This window comes from Narcine bancroftii, chromosome 3 (assembly GCF_036971445.1).
Source record: "Narcine bancroftii isolate sNarBan1 chromosome 3, sNarBan1.hap1, whole genome shotgun sequence".
NCBI lineage: Eukaryota > Metazoa > Chordata > Chondrichthyes > Torpediniformes > Narcinidae > Narcine > Narcine bancroftii.
Window position 1 is genome coordinate 59,261,487 of NC_091471.1, and position 26,116 is coordinate 59,287,602.

Sequence of the window (26,116 nt, forward strand, 5' to 3'; positions counted from 1 at the left end):
AATCTGTCCAATCTCTCCCTATACTCTAGATGCTTAAACCCAGGTAACATTCTGGTAAACCTTCTCTGCACTCTCTCCACTCTGTTTATATCCTTCCTATAATTAGGCGACCAGAAATGCACACAGAACTCCAAATTAGGCCGCAGATACAGTCTCAACATCACCTCCCAACTCCTATATTCCATGCAATGATTGATAAAGGCCAGCATACTAAAAGCCTTCTTCACCACCCTATTCACGTGAGTTTCTACCTTCAGGGAACGATGTACCGTTACTCCTAAATCTTTCTGCTCTTCTGTATTCCTCAATGCTCTCCCATTTACCACGTATGTCCTATTCTGATTCTTCTTACCAAAATGAAGCACCTCACACTTATCAGCATTAAATTCCATCTGCCATTTTTCAACCCACTTTTCTAAGCAGCCCAAATCCCTCTGCAATCCTTGAAAACCTTCTTCATTATCCACTATTCCACCTATCTTAGTATCGTCTGCATATTTACCAATCCAATTTACCACCCCATCATCTAGATCATTAATGTATATAACGAACAACAATGGGCTCAATACAGATCCTTGAGGCACACCACTGGTCACCGGCCTCCAACCTAACAGACAATTATCCACTACCACTCTCTGGCCTCTCCCTTTCAGCCAATGTTCAATCCATTTGACTATCTCAAAATTTATACCTAAAGACTGCATCTTCCTAACTAACCTTCCATTTGGTACCTTATCGAAGGCCTTACTGAAATCCATATAGACAACATCCACTGAGCTACCCTCATCCACATTCCTAGTCACCTCTTCAAAAAATTCAATCAGATTGGTCAAACATGACCTTCCTCCCGCAAATCCATGTTGAGTGCTCCTGATCAGATCCTGTCTATCCAGATGTTTATAAGTACTATCTCTAAGAATTTTCTCCATTAATTTACCTACCACAGACGTCAAACTTACAGGCCGATAGTTGCCAGGCTTCATCCTTGAACCCTTTTTAAATAACGGAACCACATGCGCAATGCGCCAATCCTCCGGCACTATCCCCATATCTAATGACATTTGGAAAATTACCGCCAGAGCCTCTGCTACTTCCTCCTTCATTTCTCTCAATGTCCTGGGGAAGGTCCCGTCTGGTCCCGGAGACTTATCCACCTTTATATTCTTCAAAAGCCCTAAACCTACATCTTTTGTAATCTCTATATTCCCCATATTTACCCAATTTGCTTTTTTTTATCTCACATCTCCCAATATCCTTCTCCTTAGTGAATTCCGAAGAAAAGAAACTGTTCAATATCTCCCCCATTTCTCTAGGCTCCACACACAGTTTTCCGCTCTGATTCTCTAAGGGACCAATTTTTTGTATTAGTAAGAAATTATTTTTTAAGTTATTGGATTCAAACCGACTTGATTTGACCAGTGTTGTTTTGGGAAATACATTTTCTATCTCTACCTGTCTTAGTCTCTTTGTTACTTCCCTCCTTCACCAACATGATTAAATCTTAATTGTTCTCAGAAATGCCTTGGCATTATTTAAGAACCGATAAAGTATTTTTTAATGTTCATCTTGGACAAACAAATTAATATGGACAATAGGGGTCTTCTCTTCATGCACAGTATTATTATCTTGTGACCTTGAAAAATAAAATTTGAAACCTGTGGGGATTATAGGAAAGTTAATCAGCATGGTTATAATGATTTTAAATGTTAAAACAAATGAGCAAGTAAGTACAAATCAAAACTTACCAGGAGTAAGTGAGAGATTGTTTTCATACTAGATCTCAGTGGAATTTAACAATGTGAATGAATCAGTCTATCAAAATCTTTTGTCTAAATAATAAACTTGGTGTTTAGCATTTCCTCTGGGTGCTCTGGTTTCCTCCCACCTTTCAAAACATATGGGAGTTGTAGGTTAGTTGGGGTATTCAGGCTGCAACTAAATCTTAACTACTCAGGATTATTAACATGCTTGTTAATTAAGTATATTGAAGTTGTGTGTAGATTTAATGGAGCAGTGGTAATGGTTTTCTTAACAACTGAATAATTTTTGGAATAAAGCATATAGATTTCACCATAACTGTTTCATCCTTGAGGTACTTTGGCAAACTTAATATTTATGTTATTGTCCCAATAAGCTGGACTAATGATTGGAGGATATTTACAAACCTGCCTAAAGCAGCTGGAGAATGTGCATTCATTTATGACCTATTTCTAATTTTTCCTTTCCTTGGCATAAATTTAAAGAAGTAAACCTAGAATATCACAAAAGAAAGTTGGCATGAAGACCCTCTGATCTAGTACTTAGGTGACTCCACACTCACAGCTTTGTGATTGCCTTTCACTATTCTCTGAAATACATGTATCTAGTTATGTCTTCTAAGCCCTGTGGAAATGCCTACACCACATAAATCACATTGAATCAAGGGCAATTAAGAATAGGCAAGAAGTAATCACATTGTGTGAATGAGTAGAAAAATTGTTAATAATATTTAAGTGATTAAAATGCCAAGAAGCTTCACAAAGTTCTCCCAGAAAATATCCACAGAAAACTATTGTCAGGTCAAAAGAAAAATCCTCAAATTCCACTGAGGTAACTACAGGTCTCAAAAAGGGCAAAATTTGAGTAATCTTCATTCTTAGACAGAGTAGAGGTCAATTGAGTGCAGTTAGCTATTGCTGTTTCATAACGTTATCATTTCAAATGGCATCCGTTACTTGAAATGTGAAGTCTAACTCCTAATTCATTCCAAGTGCTGTTCACTCATCATCCCTGTGTTTCTATGTCACACATTTAAGTCATGTCCGAATTTTTACACTTTCACTTTGTTCTTGCATTCCTCTGAATTTAAGGATCGACAACATTTAAATGACATCACTTCTTTCTCTATTTGTATTCAGTCCTATGCACACTTGCCCATCCCAAAATTTGATTCTCAACCACTGGTAGCTTTAGCTTCAAGGGCCATTGCCCAAACTTAAAGAATTCCTTCTTCAAAAGTTTGTTCTTATTAATTCATTTAAGATAATGATTGAAACCTACTTTATTATCAAGGTGTTGATCAACTGCACTAACATCTCATAGGTTTTTTTTATATTATTCCTTTGAAACATCTTGCAATGTTATTTTCTGCATTAAAGATGATATATCAACACTGTTGTGGATAGATACACTGTATATGTATTAGCAGCATGCCTGATAATTCATGTGAAGAGAGAAATTATAGGCTTGGACTTTCAATTGGGTTCTTCAATGGCTCAAATAAATGGTGTCTAACATTTCAGACTGGCTTGTCTATTCCAGCCAATATTGTTCTATTGGCTGGTTCAACAGGCCAGTCAGATACAGTATATATCTTTTTAGTTATCGATCCATGTGATGTAATGAAATAAGAGAGAGGGCTCTCATAAAAATATCTGAGCTTTGAAAAGTGAAAAGCAAATGCCTTTTCACTGTAAACAAAATAAAAGCAAAACTTTATTTTGTGTAGTGATGAGAATTAAAAGTGTTCAAATATATCCATCATCCCTGAGTTTTAATTCATTAGATATATAGTAACAAAACAATTGCTTTAGCTATTTATAGCAAGCTGTCCTGATTGGCTCCTCTATAATATGACCCAACTGAAAGTATGCTGGCCCATGCTGCCTGTACAGCAAAAAAAACTTAATAAAATGTAATTTTTGTATAATATGCTGCATCTGTGCAAAGAGAAAATGAATACTGTAAGCAATACTGAGAGCCAATGCTGTGCTCTAGTTCTGGAGAGGGAAGAACATTTAATGATGGCAACTAGAATTCAAAAGGCATGGATGTTAACTTGAGCCAATGAGGTCACAGTAGCTTTAAAATAGGTGAAAACTATTTGCAAGAAAATTTCCATCTGGCGATGCTGAGGCATCTTTACCAAAAAAGTGTTGACTGCAGCTACGTCTGCCTGCTTCATATAGTGGGATTTTTTTCAGGGGAGAAGGAGAGGGCTCTGGCATAATAGGGTGGCATCTATCGAGGGAAATCATTTGTGCTCTGTTTCTCCCATCCTAAATATCATTAATGCCTAAATTTACTCTGATGCTCTCTGCTGGAATAGTAAAGTATTGAGAAAGTGACACTCAAGGTTGGATAAAGAACTTAATTTTTATATTTAACTCCTTTCAAATTATAGTTGCAATGTAGGCAAAGGTAGCAGTTTATTGACAATAAAATTCCAAAACAAGATGAGGAAATTCAAGTCATCAAGTTTATTGTCATCTGATTGTACAAGTACAACCTGACTGAACAGCGTTCTCTGGTCCTCAGTGATAAACATGCAGACACTTAACCAGACATGAACTCACATACAACAAAAAAATTCACATGCAGAACATATATTTTACCTATACCAGGGTTCCCCAAACTTTTTAGAGATTCAACCCCTTCATGGAATCTTTGATCCCTCATAGACCCCCCAGGCATGTACAAAATAAATAAATAAATAAACAGACATAAATAAATAAAGATAATAATACATAGACCCTCCCAGGCATGTCCAATAAATAAATAAATAGATAATAATAAGAAGATTTTTGTTACATACTTGAAAATAAACCTAAGGCTTTACAATAAACAAGAAAGTAATTACAATAACAGTAAAAAAAAACCTTTTCTTCTGACCAGAAAGATGCCAATCGGAGCTGAGTCCAAGTCTTCAGCATCGACTGCAGCTGGAGTCGATGATGGCGACTCCATTCTCAACATCAAGTGCGGTGCAGTCTGCATCAAAGAAGTTGCCACGGGCTCCAAGGCAGGAGTGGGGACCTTGGGCTCTACAATTCTTTTGATCCCAAAAGTTCAATCCCCCTGCCCCCCCAATCATTTATCAACCTCCTTTCGACCCCCTGGCATTTATCGACCCCTTGGATAGTACCATTGACCCCCAAGGGTCAACATCTACCACTTTGGAGACCTCTAATCTATACAAATAATTAAATATTGTTTTGTACATATGAGAGTGTCAGGCAGTTACAGTTCCTTTGCTCATTCAGCATTCTCACTGCCTGTGGGAAGAAGCTGTTCCTCAACCTGGTGGTTCTGGCTCTGGTACTCCTGTATCTCTTCCCAACTGGAGCAGCTGAAAGTTGCTGTGTGCAGAATGGAAAGGGTCCTCAATGATTTTATGGACAACAATTCCAGTAGATCACATTGATGGATGGAGGGACACTCCAGCAATCCTCTCTGGCACACTTATGGTCCTGCGGATTGACCTCTGGTCCATTTTTATGCAGAAACTGAACCACACGGTGATGCAGCTGGTCAGGACACTCTTAATAAAGCTTCTATAGAAGGTTGACATAATGGCGGCCAGGAGCCTTGCCCGCTTCAGTCTTCTCAGGAAGTGCAGTCACTGTTGTGCCTTCCTGACAAGTGAGGAGATGTTAAGAGTTTATAATAGGGTCACTATTGTGGACACTCAAAAGAAATAACTTTTATTTAATTAGTTCATTTTATGATGTTGGGAGATATTTTGTAAATTTTGTCTAATGAACTTCTCTGAAGTGTTCACAGGACAGCCATTAGATCTGTCCTTCATCTGAGGTAGATAAGGCAGGATTTGGATGAAAGTGAGCAAGTCATGTGATGCAACACTCACTCTGCATTGCATAAATGTGCCTATTTAAATACTGTAGTCAAGTGGTTTGAAGCCACAAACCTTCTATTTCTACTACTCTGAATTGCAGACAGTTTTGGTATGGAAGAAAGATTAATTGACACGTTCATATTAGCTCTACAGAAGAGTAATGCCACCCAGCCACTCACTTCCTACTTGCACCAGTATTTTTTTAGATAGACATCCACCTCCTTTCTGACCACTTCAGTTAAGTCTGCCTCCACACTTCCTCTATTAATCCATCCCAGATTCCAAACACTCATGTTATTTTTGGTTCTTTTGGCAAACAATCTTAATCATATATCTCCTTCATTTCACTGCCAATGGAAACAGGTTGTCTCCCTCCACTTTGTTATTAACCTTGAAGAGTATTTTAAAAATTCTATCACATATAATTTAGCAAAGGAGGAAGAAGGCATTGATAGAAAAGTAAAAAAACGAGAATAGCTGAGTAAGAATTGATAAAACTAGACAGTAACAGCTTTAAAAGATATGTTATGAAAGGAAAAGATAAGATGAACATAGGCATTTTACAGACTAAGATGAAAAATATGATTTTGGAGAATAAAGATATGGCAGAGGAATTAAATACAGTACAGCTCCGATTTTTCAAAATGGTCAGGATTGGGTCTATATCGGATAAACATTTTTTGGGATAACTGGTCATTTTTTAAAAGCAGCCCAGTAGCAAAAGCAAATCACTTGTATCAATGCTTAAACAACAACAACAACAAGGAAAGGCTTTTTAAGCATTAAAATAATGTTTAATTCTCACCCAAAAAATGATGGCCCCAATGCTGTCTCTGATCACCGAGACCACCCAACCACTGCCGCCGTTCCCATACACATCTCCACCACTGCCGTTGATTCCCAGGGAGGCTTCCCAGGTGAGTCAGTGGGTTCCTGTCTCCCCAGTTACCGGAGCTCTTGACGCCCGGGTCCCGACTCCAAATCCTCCCTTAGCCCTATGCACGCTGGGGAGGCCAAGGAGAAGGTTCAAAGTCGTTGACAGGAGCTCCGATGTGCCGAGGAGGGAGAGGAGAAGGGAAGAGGAGGGAAGGAGAGGGGAGAAAATGCCACTGAATCCGAGGTCCCGCTCCTGCCCGGGAGGCCACTCTCCTTGATGATGTGGGAACAACGAATTCTTCTGACTGCTTGCAGCTGGGAGACAGTGGTGTGCAGTTTGAGAAGGAGAGTTGGAGAGAAAAGTTAATAGGGGAAGGTAAAGAAGAAATGGAAAGAGAGAGGGGAGAGAGTTACCTGAAATGAGGACAGCTTTCATTCTAATTTCATTGTGAGTGAATTTTTTCTCAACCTGTGAGGTCAGTTTGGCTCCAAAAAAATTTCGGATAAATGAGGATTTCTGATTTGTTTCGCATATCCTCATTAATCCGAAATTTAAAGAATTCTTCAGATAAATGAAGATTTTGGAGAACCCAATTTTGGATAATTTGAGTTGTACTGTGTATATATACTTTCCTGATCATTGAGGAAGAAGGCACAGAAAATCTCTTGAAATTATGTAGGACCACATTGTAAAAGGAGCTCAAAGAAATTATCATCAGTATAAAGAAAAAAAAAATTACTATCACTGAATGATGAAAAATGTTTCCTTAACTTCTGCTTGTGGTTATGTAAAAAAGAAAAAAATGTCATTCCTCTTTTGTAGAAGGGAGAGAGCAAACAAAGAACTTACTTTTGCATGAAGGATAATGAAAACTTGTATCCTTCTCATTCATAATGCTTTGTCAAGTGAAACCTTTATCATTTATGGTTTTTAGACCGCAGGCATGTAACAGCACAATCAAGGAATTTTGCCACTACACAGGCAGTCTAAAATAGAACATGCAGGAATTTTGAGTCAATTCCAGCTCTGCAATTTATCCTACAGTACCCCTACAACTGTTTGGAGGAAGCCTGCTGAGTAAATCACACCAGGAAAATTTGTTGTCAGTCATCTACTCTACTGCACATTCGACCACTGGGACTGTTGCACTCAGGCACCAGTGTGAACAACCACATGGGCAGTAATTACGTTAATTTTTTTCTGCGATTTTCCTGACATTGCAGTCTTTAAAACATAAATGAGGTAGATAATTTTTTGTGAGTTAAGGCAATTGAAAATATAGATGTGTAATATTGTTGTGCAACTCAGCCAACAAACAACAGAGGATGCCCAAGGGGGTGAATTGGCCTGTACTATCTCTTCTCCTAACTTTATTGCAATCATTGTACCGGTATTTATAAACTAAAATAATGATTTGATTTCCATGCCTCCCAGCTCAAGGTTCAGAATGTCGATCCACATGTGTTCTGGAAAGAATCTTCTAGAGATTCTAGAAGATTCTAGATAGGTTGTTACCGAATTAGTTAATTATGACTCAGTAGCACAGAGCTTTCTATAACCATAGCAAAGGTTAGGAGAGGACAATCAATCTGTTATCATGAACAAATTTGTACTGTTTGCATTTATACTTTTAATTTGATAAACAGAGAAAACAAAGCATGAAAGCTACAAGGATAATTTTCCTGGCTGTGCTTTTGATGTGGAACATTCCCACAATTTGTACGCACATGCTCATTATTTAAGTCACCCACAGTTGATTTGGCCTTTTAAGAATTCACAGTGCGAGTTTAGGGCAACATAGATGCTCTCAACTATGTAACTTTCAGAACATAAGCACAGGTATCAGTTAAAAGGAAAACTTGTTGATTCTGAACTGGCAGAATGTAATCTCTTCTTTTGGTGATTTTGAACATCACTTTGCTTGTGGGAGTGTGGCAAAACTCAAGTAAATTTATAGACATATTGCAGTGAATATCTATATGTGTTCCACTACCTCCATATCCCGAAAATGATATTTCAAAGCAAGACAAATTGAATTGCTGCTACTTAACTTTGTATTCATTCATGAGCAGAAGAGTGAATAGTTCCAGAGTAAGTGTTAACAACAGAATATAATGCTGATGTCTGCACTGCTGGTTTAGTGTGCCTCTACTGCATTTATACTGTAATCAGAATTAAAGACCACACTGTGATATCTAAAACAAATAGTTTTGAGATGAATGAATTCCAATTACTCGAAACATATTTGTCTCAGTTTTGAAGGTTTTGGCATTTTAAGTGCTCAAATGAAATAAATGCATCTTGAGTTTTGCTGACAAATGTATTTTGAATTTGCCCTGGATATCTGGTGACAAATTCAGCTCCATTACATGTAATTTAAAGAACACAATCCAAATTCAAATACAAGTTTTGAAAAAAATACTAGTGACCCACCTTTAGAAGTAAACCTATTTTTTTTTACCATTAATTGCAGCAATGCAGGAGTGTTTACTACAGCAACAGGTCTTCCTGATACTGCTACCTTGAACACTTTGTTCTGTGGAGATTGTGTCCAAAATTTAGATTCTAATTATACATATAAATAATGTCACTGATGCAATCTGCAATCCCCAATTTTGGCTGTAATTCAAAACTGCAGTGAGGTCAACGTAAATCTCCAAGAAACAAGCCCAGAGTGATCAATCTGAAGTCACTAAAACAGTTGGCTGGCATTGTGACAGAGGTTAAAATATATAAGATCTGACACAAGAACAGAACTCCCTTAATGCTCATGGCGACCTTTGTTTTTCTTACAGCAGACAAAAGTTGAAATGTATCATGTATATTACATATTTATATATTATTACATGACAATAAAAGGAGCCTTTGAACCTTTAAAATTGATGCTTTAGGGTTTATCAGTAACACAACAAGGGGCAGGAGATTCTACTACTTGCAGGAAGCAAATTGATAAATTAGATGTTATTATGAGGCTCCTAGCCTTATTTATTTTGATGTCCCACACCTTAAGATACACAGGTTCTAAAAGGAGGGAATAAGCAAAATTTGTCAGTTGCTTGACAACAATGTTTGTGGCCCAGGAGTATTAGCATTGTTCAAAAAAAAACAAATCCTCCGACTGGCAGCCGACCACCATCAGATTTGAGCAGTCGGATCTCTATCCACTAAATGTGGATGCTCGTCTCAAGGCAATCATATTGCTTTTCACCCAGCTCATGGAGCTATAGAGGCAGTCAGCATGGAAACTAGACACTTTGGCCAATAATATTCATACCAGTTATCAAACACCTATTTATAATAATTGAATTCCAGATAGCTTTTTATTCTTAAATTTTGTGCTCATCAAGATAGTTCTTAAATGCTCTGAGGGTACCTGTCTCTATTTACCCCCAGGCACTGTGTTGCTGGCTGAAAAAATATCTTCTTCAAATCCCTATTCAATTTTCTACCCCTCATGTTAAACTCATAATGATATTTGCAGTTGCACCATAACATCCTGCTCTTAAATTCTTTACCCCAGCTAATGAAGTAAATTACCTTGCATGTCTTCTTAATCACCTTTGGTTTTAAGAATCCTTGGATGTGTATTTCAAGACCCATGCTCCTCAGTACTTCCAAAGATCGTGCAATTTCTTGTGTACACACTAGTCCTTCCCAAGTGTAAAAACTCAAAATTTTCATGCTTAACTTTCTTCTGCTATTTCTCTGCACCTTACCAACTCATCACTACTATTATGTACCAACATCACCACCAGTCTTGATGTAATCTGTCAAAGTACTCCTACATTTGTCACCAAACTATTAATGCATATAATAAATATGGATAATGGATCTCAGCTCCATTGTCACAGAACTCTTAACACAAAAGCAACCTTCAACCATCACCTTCTTTTCTCCTACCATGAAGCTAACTTTGGATCCAATTTGCCTTTTGGCCCAGTCTCTCATGTTGGACCTTGTACAAGGCCTTTTTGAAATTCATGTAGATGGCATAAACTGCATCACCCTCATCAACACATAAATCAAACCTTTAAAAAATGTTGTCAAATTACTCTGTGGTCCTTCTTGATTGCTTAAGTCTTATGAAGATAGCTTTCAACAGTAGAAAAAAGCTACATGTCTCTGTACATTCACACAGTCAACTTTAATCCTTGATCATCTGAGAGATTGGGGAAAACAATTAATAAGAAGTGAACAAAGAGTGGGGCCATCCCAAGTAACTTAAATAGTTTATCATCAATATTAAATTAAAACAGTTAGAATATCTGAGTTTTTATTCCTTGTGTGAGTAAACTACATCTAAAACAGGTATTTTAGGTCAACAGATCAAAGCATAAAGACAATCATTGTATTTATTTAGCATTAAAGTAGCTTTCAGTCCATCGCATTGTCAAAATTTAATATTGTGTTAACTAATGACACCAAATCCACCAACCACATGACCTTTAAAGTATTCTCTTTGGAAATGTTTATATTGCAGGACCAATAGTTGGAATATCAGATAAATTGCAAAATTGTTTCCTATTTGAAGCTTGGTCAGTAACTTATTCCTAAATATTATGTTATATAAGGAAGGATATTGTAATCAGTTACTGCCTTTTTCTGTAATATATAGAATATTAGGAATATTAGAAAATATGTCTCAGAAGTCTGGACCTAGTTATTAAGTTATGTTCTTAAAGACAACCAAAGCACCTTAGAATTATGCCGTTCCTGAATAAATAGCTGTAATTTCTATCTTCGCTGGATTTAGTATGGTGCAAAATAAAGTATTTTTTTGTCTGATTTGCTATTTATTTATTTAAATAACCAAAAAAATTGATATCCATTGTAATTGCAACAACAATATTCCATCAACCATGATTTAAATGCAAACCAAAATGAAAATTTAATTTTTGTTTGTTTATAACCAGTGACTCCTAGTTAAAGGCAGCATAAACATTGCCACAACCAGTTTGGGTGTCCATCATAGGAAGCAGATTTTGGCTGGAAAGGACAAAATTTGTTCCTTCCCCAGATATAACAATATCACAATAGTTTCCTTGTCACACAGAAATGTGGTTTGTTTGCAAATATAACCGGCCATATTTCTGGGCATGTGATTTAGCAGATCAGTCAGGGTGAGTATCTTGTGTCAGCTCCTAATAGTTAGGACAAGCAGTGACTTCCAATTTGAGCAAAATGATACAGTAGCTTTGAGTTATAACCAACCCTTTCCAAAGCTTTCATTATCAGATTATTTTTAACAGCCTCTATGGTACATGTGCAAAACAAGCATGTATTGCCCATCCCTGAATACCCTTGAAAAACTGATGGAAAGCCATATCCTTCATCACCACCTTGAAAATACTTCTACTGCGTCATTATATGGTTCTAGGTTTTTAATACAGGGATGATATAGTTCCAACGCTTGACAATGTGTGACTTGGAAAGATATCTGGAAGCAATATGTTCCCACTAACCAGTGAGCTGGACCTGGTACATGTATGGAGTTTTTGATGTGCTTTCATTGGAGCCTATAAAAAGTTTCCTGTTCAGATACACCACATTAGTGGTGGTACATTCTGGATTAGATGCCACTCATAATCCCTGCATTTTGCAGGATGTGTCCAGCTTCTTGAATATTGTTGGAGCTGCACATATGCAAGTAATGGAGAATATTCCATGACATTCCTGACATACCTCATAAATGATGGAAGAGGCATTAAGGAGTCAGGAAGCGAGCCTCTGAGCTGCTCCTGCAGCCATTGTATTTATGTGGCTGGTCCACTTAAGGCAATGGTGAATCCTCGAGGAAGGTGAAGTGGGAAAATCAATGGATATAAATGCCATTGAATGCCAAAGGGATGAGATTTGACTTTCCCTCATTGGAGATCGTTATTGCCTGGCACATGTGGCATGACTATTACTTGCCACTTATCAGCCCAAGGCTCTCATGCCTTCTAAAGGTTTATGGAAAGTACAAGATCTACATCTACCCCAGACCAAATTGACTGAGGTACCCTCCTTTGTCTTGCAGATGGCGCTGTGGTTCTTCCCCATTGAGGTAGTGTCATCTCCTCTGTGGATGTACCCAGGCTAGTAACCGCTTCTTGGACCTGAATGGCTTTCTATGGATCCTCAGCAGTACACCTGATGTTCAAGAGTGGTGTTGCTTTGCTTCAGATCTGGACAGACATCTTGCTCCATAGGGCGGAGTTCCTTTTGTCAGTCATTGTTAATGATAGCATTAGTTGTGGAGATGGTGGTAGTGGAGATTGAACTACAAACTTTTTGTCTGAAGAACAAATACTTTTATTGAATCAGAAACCAAGATAAGGTTCAATTGTTTGGACTACAATTAAGGAACGTGTAAGAGAGCATGCAAAGGTTAATTTCAAGTTTAGAATCCCATGTAGAGCTCCAACTGCCACAAAATATATGTTATGAATTTGTATGGGAACTGTAGATCATATTCAGATCATCTAAAATAATGTTTAAAATAATAGGCAGAATGTATTTAGATTTCTGTTATATTCTTGGAGGGAATTGTTTCCTATTGGAAGCAAACAATTGGGAAATTCATTCTATGACATGTTATTAACAATTTAGTAGTAGTTGCTTTCATTGGTATCAATTAATATAATTTATAAAGGTATGTAGATATACTATAAGGAGTCAATGTATTATGATGCTTTATCAATTTTTAACATTAAAGTTATAATTCACATTGACTCTTTTATTGGCTTCTTTGTTTATGTGTATTTGCAAACTATTACTGAGTCAAACTAATTAAAGTTGGCCATGCAACTATTTTAAAATTTTCTACCCTTTTGAAATGCCACCTTGGCTTGATATTAGTTTACCTCTCTCTGTCTGAAAGCACTGGTCTCAGCCACACTCCAGGATTTGAGTATGAAATGTAAACCAGCACACCAGTGCAGGTCAGAAACAGTGCCAAATTGTCAGAGATTTATCCTTAAAGTGAAATAAAAAATGAGCTTCCATCACCCTGATCTGTTGGTTCAGGCACACATTAAAGTACAGCGGCATACCTGGAAGAATTCTGTTCCTGCTCAGGTTGAATGTATCTCTCAGCCCAAAATAAGCTCGTCGCAAACTAGCATTGAGCTCCATGCTGCTTGTTGGATCCTGTAAAGTGCAAATGGGTGCAAAATTTTTTAAGCATTTTATTATGGTACTTTAAACAATTAATTATGTGAAGCATCTTGAGATTAGATAAGCTGCTGCATTAATACATTTTTCTATAAGTTAAAGACAGAATAATAAGTTCACTTCCTTATTATACACCAAGATGTAAACAGTGAAGTAAAAAGAAACTTCTTAAGTACTGAAAGTTGACCAAACCAGGAAAATTAAAAAGGTTTGGTGATATAATGCTGATCGTTAAGCCAGGTGTGTCCTGGGTAAATTTATATCTCTCATTTTATTCGTTTTAGATTGGTCACAGTGTTTGAGCTACCGAAAGAAAATAGACACACACACTGAGAGCAGTTCAGATTATACAAATCTTTATTACAAATTCAAAAGCTGATTTCAAACTACAATATGCAAGCCCTTCCCAACTATACTTATCAACGCCTGGACTGGTCCCAACTGCCGAAGCGAGCAACGACCGCACATTTGTAGTAGGTTGTTGGGGTGCCAGTAGCAGCTTCTCCACCTCCCCCGACCGGGACGTTGACTGGACTCTAGAAGTTCTTTTTCTTGCTGAGAGATGTTGCCAGCTCTCGGAGAGTCTCAAACTTCAACAGCGGGACCATGACTTATATTACCCAAAAACTGCTTACCCAAGCACCTATTCCCCAGCACAGCAAGAAAGATAAGCGAGCAAGCTAGCATGCTAGGCTTCTATTGAACAATGCAATTTTCAGCTTATCACTTTGAATACAATGGTTTATTTTGCATCAAGGCTAGGCCTCTGACAGTCTGTGACCAAAACAAGCAGGAAGATTAAATGTTCTTGGTACACAGATGTCCTTTCGTCAGATAACAGCATCTCTGGCCCCTCAGTGGAATTTAGCTTATGTCTGGTGATTCTAAAAAACAAGCAGGTTCTCAGCCTTGTAGAAGCAAAGGCTGCAAAAGAAAAAAATACGGTTTAAATCTTCCATTACAAGGTGCTATTGGCATAAATGGTGGATGTTAAAATTTAGGAAAAGGGAACAGAAATAAAGTTCAAGCTTCAGATCTACACACATGCAAATGTAAGAATATATGAATAGCAGCCCATTCAACCCAGAATCTGCTCTGCCGGAGATAAGATCCAATTGTTCCATGAACTCTGCAATCCTGCCTACTCCTATAGTAACCTTACACCCCTACACTCTTTCATTCTTTCAAAAATATGCAAAGATTCTGCTTCTGACACTTTTTGAGAGACAGATGTCCAATGACGCACAACCCCCTCAAAAGAAAATGCATTAAATGGGCAGCCCAACATTTTATAATGAGCCTGAGTTCCAGACTCTGGAAGAAATTACATCCTCTCTGTATCAACCCTATCAAAGTTTTAAATATTTCGATCAAATACCCTCTCTTTCCTAAGATCTAGAAGATTCATGCCTAACCTATTCAACAATCCACCATTTCTAGGTATTTGTAAAGTAATGTTTTCTATCCTGCTTCCAGTTCATTGACATACTTTAAATAAGTAGACCAATGTTGTGTCTTGTATTCCAGATATGATCTCACTAGTACTCTATGAAAAACATCAAATGAAACCACAGTTTCCACCCTTCAGCCCATGTAAACCAACTCCATGACTGATGCATGACCTCAATATTTACATATTCACTTTCCATAGCAAGAGAAATTGTAAGACTCGCTTTTTAAATTGTTCTCCATAGCAGTTGCTTTTGAATCATGCACCAATTACCCAATCATCCTGATCTCTGAACCTTGCAATTTTTCACACTATTCAGATAACTTGCATCTTTCTCTTTAAAAATTTCCTTCCAAAAATGACATCTTTTGACCTTGTATTCAATTTCCAAATCTTTGCTGAACACTTAACTTTAACATACCTTTATAACCTTCTTATGTTCCTTGAACTCTAAACAAATTTAACAACCATTCTTTTGGTTGTTAATTCTTATATAAATTTGAATGTTAAACATCATCACTGATCTAGCTGGCATACCACCCATTACATCTTGTCAACAGTAAAGAAAAACATATCCATTTATGCCTACTCTCTATTCCTTGTTATCAGCCAGACTTACTTTTATGCCAATATGCTCCCTCCTGGACCATGAGAAGTTACTTTTTGAAATAATCTCCGATATGGCAGTTTATAAAATATCATTTAGAAATCTACATAGAGTACATCCAGAACACTCCTATCCACCAAACATGCTGCTTCTTCAAAGTCATAAATTGGAAACATTAAATATGTGGGAAGGTAATCCAAATGCACAGAAGTTGGAAAAAGTGGGTATATCAGTGACAAATTAAAAAGAAAGTGGAAAAATGAAAAAAAAAAGCATGGGAATGAATGTTGATTTGGTCAGTAAGATCATCTGAGTTTGTAATGTACTTTTAGGACCTAGGCCGCAGAGTCTTTTTAATGTCGAGCAAAAATCATCAGATGCTGGAAATTGAAAAGAAAATCAGAAAATACCAAAACTATTGAGCAGAGCAGCTGGCATAATTGGAAAGAGATACAGTCAAGATTTCAGGTCAATAAACCTTCATCTGAACTGGAAGCATCCAAAAGCAGAAGGGGAAATAGGAGAGGTGGAGGTGGAGGTGTTGAGGAAACAATTATTTCAAATATATTCAGTTGTCGACAAAAGAAATAAGGGAATAATAAACAAATGAGATACTAAATAGTCAGGTGCTATTACTCAAAATCAGTGAATGATAATATTTTGAAACATTTCAGCATTTTATTTTGCTGAGTATTTAGTTTAATTTTGTATCATTTTTCTCAGGTCATCAAAGTCATTATCACTTTTAACAATGTTGGTCTCAACTTTTTCCTTCTGTTCCCTACACCCTCCCACCCTCTGCTCCTTGAAACACACTGATTTTATTCACTCCCTCAGTTTTGAAGGATCACTTACCTAAAAGCATGGCATGAGCTTTCTCCCTACAGATGCTGCTTGCTTCTGGCATTTGCAGTATTGTTTATTTTAATGTCTGACCCTAAAAATGTATGTGGAATTCATAAGAACACAATAAATAGGAGCAAGAATAGGTCATCTGGTCCATTGGGGCCTGCACCACCATTCAATGAGATTATAGCTGATCTGGCCATCAATTATCAATCCCTTTTCCCTAATTCCCTGTCTCTGATTGGTATTGGTATAAAGGCACCCAGGGGTTAGGAACCACTTGGAATAAAGTGATGATGAAACCATAAGATCATAAAACCTAGGGGAAGAAATAGCTATCTAGGCCATGGAGTCTGCCTCACCATTTAATCATGAGCTGATCTATTTCCCCACTCAGCCCCCTGCCCAGCTTTCTCCCCATAATGTACTGGCTAATCAACTGTCAATTTCTGCCTTAAATACACCCATTGACAGCTTCCACATCTCCCCATGACAAGAATTCCACAGATTTACTACCCTGGCTAAAGAAATTCCTCAACATCTCTGTCCTCAGTGGACTCCCATCAATCCTGAAGTCATGCCCTCTTGTCCTAGACTCTCCCACCATAAGAGGGATAGATTTGGTTGATGAATCTTAATCTGTTCCCTCTAGAGAACAGAAAGTTCAATGAAGTTTTCTACCAAACAGTATTATTAATTACACAATTTTAATCCTGATCACATGTCCAGTTTGTCACAAACTTTAAAAGTAAGGGAATGCGCTTATGCAAAGGAGATGAATGAAGCTGAATTAGAAATTCTGAGCATTGAGATGCTATGGATTGCTTAGATCCATTACCAGGAGAATTAATGTCAAATGGAGAGATAGATCCTGGACTGGCAACTGGAAGATTTTACTTCAAGAGAAAGGAATTTTTAGTGATGGAGGTTAATAACATTATTTGGTAGAGACCTTTATTTCCTCCTGTTGTGCTCTGATACATTTAGTACAGTACCATATACACACGGCTTTTCCATGCTCCTGCTTTTATAGGTTATCTTCTTCATTTCTAAACAGTTATCATCTGATTGATTGTTATGTTTGACATTCTTTTCATTATAAAATCTGTGTACAAAGTCAGTCATGACACAAAACAAGATTTCTTTGCATTGTGTGAATTAGAACATTTACTTTAAAACAACAAAGCCTAAAAATTCTTTTTTTATTAAAAAAGTTATCAGTCATAATGGTTACAAAGATTAATATCACAGTATTTAAATATTACATTCTGGATGATGCAAAATTAGGATTTCAAACATTGAGTTTGACACTCCCATATAGATGCCTTCTGCCAAGATGGTGCCCTGATCTTTGTTTTCAATTTAAATTTCACATCCCAAACCGATCAGAAGTCCCCCTGTTAAAAATTACCCCATGAGCATTTAGCTAAATTCATCATATTGCACCATTTTTACCTCACTCTGAGAACGATCGAAATGTAGTGGATTCCATTCATGCAGAACAAAGTAAGTTACTGTGTAATTTGTGGTGCTTGGCCTTTCATTCTCTACTCGCTTCAGGTAGTGAGCAGAGTAGAGAAGCAACTAGTGGATTCCAAAGACATCTTTGGAACATAATTTGAGTATTGGCCCAGGATTAACGGCTGTTTGACGGTGCAAATTTGTAACGGAAAACATAGACAAGAAGTATGTCATGAAACTGCCAAATGCTGCATTATGAACTATAACTCTGGGAGTTGGTGGCAATCCTGGCTCCAACTTTTGAGTAATGTCCCTACAATGTTCATTAAACTGTTACAACTGAATTTTACACAAAATTACCAGAACAGAGAAGGTAAAAAGAAGTTGGATAGATATTTGTGAAAATGGGAAGATTTTGGTAAGGATAATGTTTTTATTTTCATTCTTGAGTAACGATTTGTTTATTAAAACAACCAAAAAATGAAGAGATAGGATGGGAACATTTCAAGCAAAACTGAGGTTGTCAGCACAGAGCATACCTTAACAGAAAGTGATGTTATAAGAAAATGTAATGTTAAAAATTAACAGAAAAATTAAAGAAAAAAATAATAATTATTATTAATTAAGAAGGTTGGAGAAGGAGATAGAAAGGGAATTAGTCATGATGGAATAGCAGGGTGATCTCAATGGGCCAAATTCCCCCCTGATATTTTGTGTTTCAATTATAGAACATAGAATGCGACAGCAGAGTAAAAGCCCTTCAGCCCTTGATGTTGTACTGACCTACATATTGCTGTTTAAAAAAGTACTAGTTGGACCCTACCCCATAACCATCTATTTTTCTTTCATCCATGTGCCTGTTAAGAGTCTGCTAAATGCCCCTAATGTTTCAGCCCCCACCATCAACCCTGGCAAGGGATTCAAGGAACCCATAAATCTCTGTGTAAAAAACTTACCCCTCCCTTTGTTTTTTACAGATGTCCTCTGGTGTTTGCTTTTCCTGCCCTGGGAAACAGGTTCTGGCTGTTAATTCTGGCTCTCAGAATCTTGTAGACTTCTATCAATTATGGAGATAGAAATGGATTCAGAGAATGGCCATACATGTAAGGGCCCAAAATAGCCACAGAAGTTAATGGAGTGAATTTTGATCTTTATTAACCTTGCTAAATAATATTGCTGGGTTGGAAATTTGAATGTTATGTGTTATTTTAATAATAGGAAAATGTAATGGGGGGTTTTTGAACAATGTGGTGCTCGCTTTATTCAATATGCCTCCCTGTAATTTTACTTGAAACAGACCAAGATCTATCCCTGCCTGCAACCTATCTATTTAATTCACTTCATAAACTACAGGAAATAAAGGTGGTTGTTTATTTCTGAGAAAAGGTCAGCAACTAATAAAAGATAACATGAATCGTGAGTTTTTCCACACCTGAAGGTTTTTCACCTACTGCTGAAGTAGGTGTCTTCTGTAGGGAGTCTTCAAATTAATTCTCCAATATTCTACCAAATGCCCGGTGATAACTCACAAGCACATTGTTGTTTTTAATTTTTCGCTGGTGTGAATGATCACTCCACTGGACAGTTAAATTACCACTTGCTCGCACAAAATAATTTATATTAACAGGCTCCAGCGATGGTCGCTCTGTCTGATTTGCCTGTTGGACGATTTAAGAGGCACAGGAGTATTTTTTTCTCTATAAAATGGTAATTAAGAAACTTGGCAAAGGGCAAGCCCAATTGGCCAGAACATCCCCAAGGCTGAAAGGCTTTTGTTTTCAAAAGACGAAGCCACGAGTCACCACTTCGTCACACTCTTTCACTTGTATTTTCTTCTGACGGTGGGTCTCTTTTTAATAGGTTTCACAATATATAAAGCATGGTCATTGAACAAACGCCATTTGAGTCAGGATGCAATGTCATAGCTGCTCTTTTTATTACTGATCTCTTTCTTGCCTTTGTTTCTTTTACTGTCTCTGCTTATCATTAAAATAAATGAGGTTGGTTCTTATTAAATGAGACACCAGTAAACAATTCTGATCTTGCTGTCCCTCCTGCTTGCCTGAACATTCTGGGTCCACAGCTCCAGTTCCAGGTGACTAATGTTACCTGAGGTCTGGATGATATGAGCTTCGAGATGAGGCTGTGAGCAGAGCGTACCTTCGTGCAGAGGAGGCGGCTTTGTGGTTTTTAAAAAAATCTATAAAGAGAATTTGTAGTTTTAAATCCAAAAGAGTTTAGATAGAGCGGGACAAGTAGTGGAATGGGTAGGGTTCTAAATATACGCTGGTGTCTCTGCGTTGGTGTTCAAATATGCTACATTGTATTGCAAGTATGACTGGACTCTGCTATCCTAACACAGTACACAATATGTGTACTTTTGAGTTGTATGCATCCTGGAATTAAAAGGTTTAGACAGCTATTTGTCTTTTGTTCTTCTGATAATTCATTCTGCACCTATTTCTGCTTACTTAATTTGACCGATTTTTCTAATTAAAAACAAAAATTTCTTAACAGCTTCCGAACTTTCCACTACTTCCGCTGACCAAGAAACCCTTTGCCTCTCCAAACTACTTATCTGCTACTTTTGTGAGTGATTCTCCCTGAATCACTGTTACATTGAAATGTGCTTTGCTCTCTCGTGATTGTGAACTATTGGACCCCTTGGTTACCTCTATTATAGATGAAAATACCTTTTCAATGCTCACTTATTATAATGGAAATTGCTTCTCCATCGTGTCCATCCTGTAGTAAATCCATGCTGAAGCTTTTCCTTTAACCTTGAGGCCTTTTCGGAATATGGTATCTGCAACTGGATACTATTTTGAAACTACACATGACATTCTCTCTACAGACAGTCTAATAATTTTGCAAAGTTTTGTAGGCTTCAATGTGTGATTTGTATCTCTATTGGTACTATTTGGTGGTGAAATAAGATATGTGTTGTAGCATTGTTGCAGATTCCTGTTTTTTTTTAATTCTGTTCCTAAGGTATAAGTTGTTGTCATGGAAATAAATACTTGAGAAATTGATTATGCCAGTACTGGCTTTACTAGTTTTGATATTGTGGTGATATTGTCTTGGAAATGGAGGACCATATCCAGTAAAACAAAGTTACAATGACAGCCAAGTAATATTCAAAAACATTACTCAAAAAATTGTTTCCACTTGGGTAACGGTAAATATAAATACAATATAAATACAGGATCATCCCTTTTAAGAAAAAAACATTCTAACTACAGGATGTTGGTCAATTTTTGGTCTCTTCACCATCCTTAATTAATCTCTGCACCCTTCAACTGAACAGATTTTGAGGACCTGATGTTACAGCTGTAAACATGAAGACTTTTCAATTTTTATTAATGATTCTCCTTCAAACCTCCTCTTTCATTCATCTCGTTCAAATCGTTGCACTGACAAATTTTGCTTTGTGATTTTGCTGAAAGTTCTTGAGACATTGAACTCTGCTCAAGACGCTATATCCGTGAAAGTTACTGCTATACAATTTGAGCAAACAGCAAAGTTGTGCCAATGGTTCCATGGCAGAGAGAGAGAGTACGTTTACATTTTGAAAATGTGACAGGCAATTTCGGACTGATTATCACAATTGATCAAGAACAAAATAAAAGTTTGAGATCCACATTTTTCCTTTGAGATTTGGCCGAAAGCATTTTGAGATTCCTGGAAATGTATGACAAGCAATCTATTTTGAGTTAGAAACTTTTTTTTGTGTTGGGTATGTCACTAATCAATTTGTGGAATAGTCGAAGATGTGATTGTGTGATCTAAGATGTGATCACTTGGCATTATGGCTCAGGTGAGCAGTCTTTGGATAAAGATCTAAACTATATTAACAAAATTTGCAAATGAATTTAATTTATATTAATTGAATTCCACAATGATAACTTGAAATGGGCTTCAAAGTGTCTTGTCACTCTTCTTCTGGCAAAAATAGGACTTACTGTACTGACGTGCCAGGCAGCCCTGAATATATATATATATATATATATATATATATATATAAATATGGCAGTTTATGACTTGAGTGTTTTTTTTTGTGCATGATAGGTAATTAGATTCAGCAGCTGCTGAACTGTGTTTCCCATTGCAAAATGAAACATGGCTTTGTCCATTAAAGGCCACACCTGGTGTTCCAACATTTGATAATCTTTGAGGGCCAGAATCTGTGCTACTTTTGTCTGCCTCCTCAGTACTCTCCCCAGTTCCTCTGGTTGCTTAAGCTGCCCATGTGTTTGCTATTTATTCTTCATCAGTTAATGAAAGGCTGGAGGCCTCTGACTTCAAGTGGGTTTGAGAGCAGCTGCAAAGAAGGAATAGAATTACAAAAGGGTTCAATTAGTCAGAAGCATGTAGTATGTAAATGTGATGACAGGATCTTTGAAGGGACCATTCAATCATACAGACATCTCCTTATTTTATAAAGGATTTGAAATAATTCTTAATCATTTATCCATGGCTGGAGAATGCATTTTAAAAATAATTGCTAGGTTCTTTTGACATTTTGTTTTTTTTCTCTCTCTGCCTTACTCTTGTCTAATTCCAGTGCAAGTCTCTTTAGATGTAAGCTTCCCATTAGGCCTGAAATGGAATTTAATGCTGGTTAATTAAGGTTTGACCTTTTCATGTGGAAGCATGAGTGGTAAAACATAGGGAATGGTCTTGCATCAAACAGGATGCAGAATTCAAAAGAGTTATTTATCAAAGACTTCTAAAATAATTCGATCAATTCATTTTAAAAAATTGACTGGAATAATAGGTTTATACTTAAAAATTTGCAATAAAGCAATAATTGGCTGTAGAAATGTTAAGAAAGGGGTCTATGTCAAATAGTTCTTGTAAATTTATTTTCCATGCGGTTTTTCTCCTGTTTTCTCACTTTTGTGGCAATTATGCCTCACATTGGAATATGGCTGCACTGCCCCCCCCCCCCCCACCCCTCCCCATACAAAAGTGGCATAAACCCAGCAAAGAAGCAACATTAGGTTAAAAGTCTGACTTGTCTGCACATGTGTGCACATTTTAGCAGAGGTCCCTAAAAGCGAGCCAGAGAAGAAACTCGGGCTGATGGTTGGGATGAGAGAGTTCAGCTATCAGGTTAGGATAGGGCTCATCTCCTTGGAAGAAAGAAGGTCGAGAGGATATTTGACAAGGTCATGACTGCAGAGTAGAAATAGAAGGACAGTCTCCCACGAGCAAATGGTTCAAGAATCAAGGAACCGGTTCTGGACATTGCATAACAAATGCAAAGGAAACGAGGCCATTTTTTATTTTGGAGAGGAATTATGATCTGTAACATAGTCATCTCCATGCAGTCAATCACAAAGGAATTAAATAAGCAGTTGAGAGGAAATAATTTGAACAGAAGAATGAGAATAATAGGATTGCTCCGCAAGGAACCAACCAATGGGCCAATTGACCTCCAGTGGTATAGCATTTCCGAAAGCAGTTAATGGTGGGCTGACTAGTAAAACTTTGGATCATCCTGACCTGTAGTGTATGAAGCAATTTCCAAACTGGCCTCTGCTTCAAATCTAGCCCAGGTGAATGGGGAGAACATAACTTCTATCTGCATTTTTGATTGGTTGACTGGTCCATAATCTGATACCCTCATTTTTTTTTTCAGTAAATAAATCTTAAAACAAATATTGTCTGAATCTTCTCTCAAAACTCCTAAGCCCCCAGCGTTAGTCAGAAAATTAATGAATTGGTGGAAAAATAATGTAAGTGGCCAAACATAGTTCTCTATCATCTTGGAACATTTGAAGAGGCAATACTTTTGGAAGGAAACATCAGAATGTACACTGTGTAAAGTGATCCAACTTGTACGCCGATAGCAAATCATTGGGAAAACTCCATCTAATTTATTTCTTCTCATTGGTGAACTGCATAACGATGGAGCTATTGACTAATTTCTATTTAGTTTGCAATATGGAGAAGTTCAGAAAAAAAATACAATAATTATGCAACTCTTCACTTCTCCCTCAAACCAGGATGTTTTGGCAGATTCTCAACGCCAGTAGATTTCATTTCCTAAACTCCTGTTCTTTTCACTATTTGTGCATCAGGAAAACTAACCTGGGGAAGATTTCTTGTTCACCATTGACTCAAGGTTACTGTTTCTTTTCCCAAGGGCTCTCAAAGTAAAACAGGAAATGCAGGTAATACTCAATAGGTCAGGGCATCATTCATGAAGGGAAAACATTCAAGTCTTATTAGGTTTCAATGAAATAATATTTCTTTCTCCTTTCATAACCTACCAGATCCACTGAATATGTTTTGTATTTTCTGTTTATTAGTTCAGATTTCCAGCATCTGCTATATTTTATTTTCAAATGCTATCAGAATAGGTATAGACCATCTTGCTACAGAGAGCAAGAATCCCTACTGTAATTTACATATTGTCAGGATTAAGTAATAATGTTTGCAGACGTTGGGGTCGAGTACCACACACAAAAGTGATGGAGAAGCATTGGAAGTCATGCAGCATCCATAGGAAACAAAAGATAGCCAACGTTTCAGACCTGAGCCCTCCATCAAGGTGTGCTGAGTTTCTCCAGCACATTTGTGTGTTGCATATTATTGGCAATGTGTTGTAGGCAAAGTAGAATCATATTTAAAAGCTGATTTTCAGGCACCATCAGTGAAACAGATTGCAAGCTGTAGATTTTGCTTTAATTTTCACTGAATTCCTCAAAAAGAATAAATGTTCACTGAATTCAGGGGTAAACCTGAAGGGAGATTAGATGACATGCAAACTTCAAAATTTCTCTGCATCTGTAACCAGTTAATCAATTTGCAGATATTTTCTCCTGTGTTGTGTTGAAATTGAATAAATTGAGATGCCTGAATCAGGAACACAGTCATCTATCTTTTCCAAGTCGTTCACTATTCTGATTTGGGAAGGTATTGCTGGTCCCTTATTGTCACTGTGTTCGAATAGATCATGGCACAGGAATGGGTCCCACTGCCCATGATGTCTCTATTGAATATGATGCCGAATTAAACTAAAATTCTGGTTCTTGCACATGATTGCATATCCCTCCATTCCCTGCCTATTCCTGTGTCTATCTAGAAGCTCTCAAATGCTACTCTTACACTTGCTCCCATCACTTTTCCAGCAGCCTGTTCCAGGCATCTATTTCTCTGTGAGTTTTAAATAAAAATCCCCACATATCTCATTTAAATTTAACACCCTCACTTTAAATGCATGGTCTCAGAAATGTTTGTGACATTTTTATCCTAGGATAAAGATTGACTCTTTATGTTGCCTAATAAATGTCTGGTTTCCTCTCAGCCCCTGCTCCAGAGAAAGCAACCCATGTTTGTCCAAACTTGCCCCTATAGCTCATAGCTTCCAATCCAGATAGGATCCTTGGAAATATCTTGTGTACCTTTTGCAAAGCCTTCACACATTTTCTGCCATGGGGAGACCAGAATTACATCCATTCATGTGACAAATCATGGCATTTGCTCCCAAACAGTGCTGTGATATATTTACCAAGTAGATTGCAGCGTTTCAAAGATGCTCACCACTACCTTCTGGAGGCATGTTGATGAATGGCTGACCTTGCCGATGATGCCCAGAACCTGACAAAAATAAGAGGTTGGAGAAGCCCAATCATTTCAAATTTATCCCCATTTAATGGAATAATGGTGTGTTTCATCTGTTGAATGTAAGAGCAGTGTCTTTTTGCAGTTTTGGTCCACTCACAACTAGCTATAGGCCTATTGAACTACCTGAATCTCAAAGTGCAAACCTGTCCTTGAAGCATGCACTTTGGTTTTAATGTCAAATAGAAGATGTCACACACACAAGAATGTGAGTTGTTGTGAGGAAAATTGAGAAACACTTCTGGAAAAAAGTGTAGGATAGAAACATAGAAACATAGAAGATAGGAGCAGGAGTAGGTCATTCGACCCTTCGAGCCTGCTCTGCCATTCAACGAGATCATGGCTGACCTTAAAGTTCAGTACCCCGTCCCCGCCTTCTCTCCGTAACCTTTAATACCCTTATACTGAAGAAATATATCTAATTCCCTCTTAAATATATTTAATGAACCTGCCTCTACTGCACTCTGTGGCAAT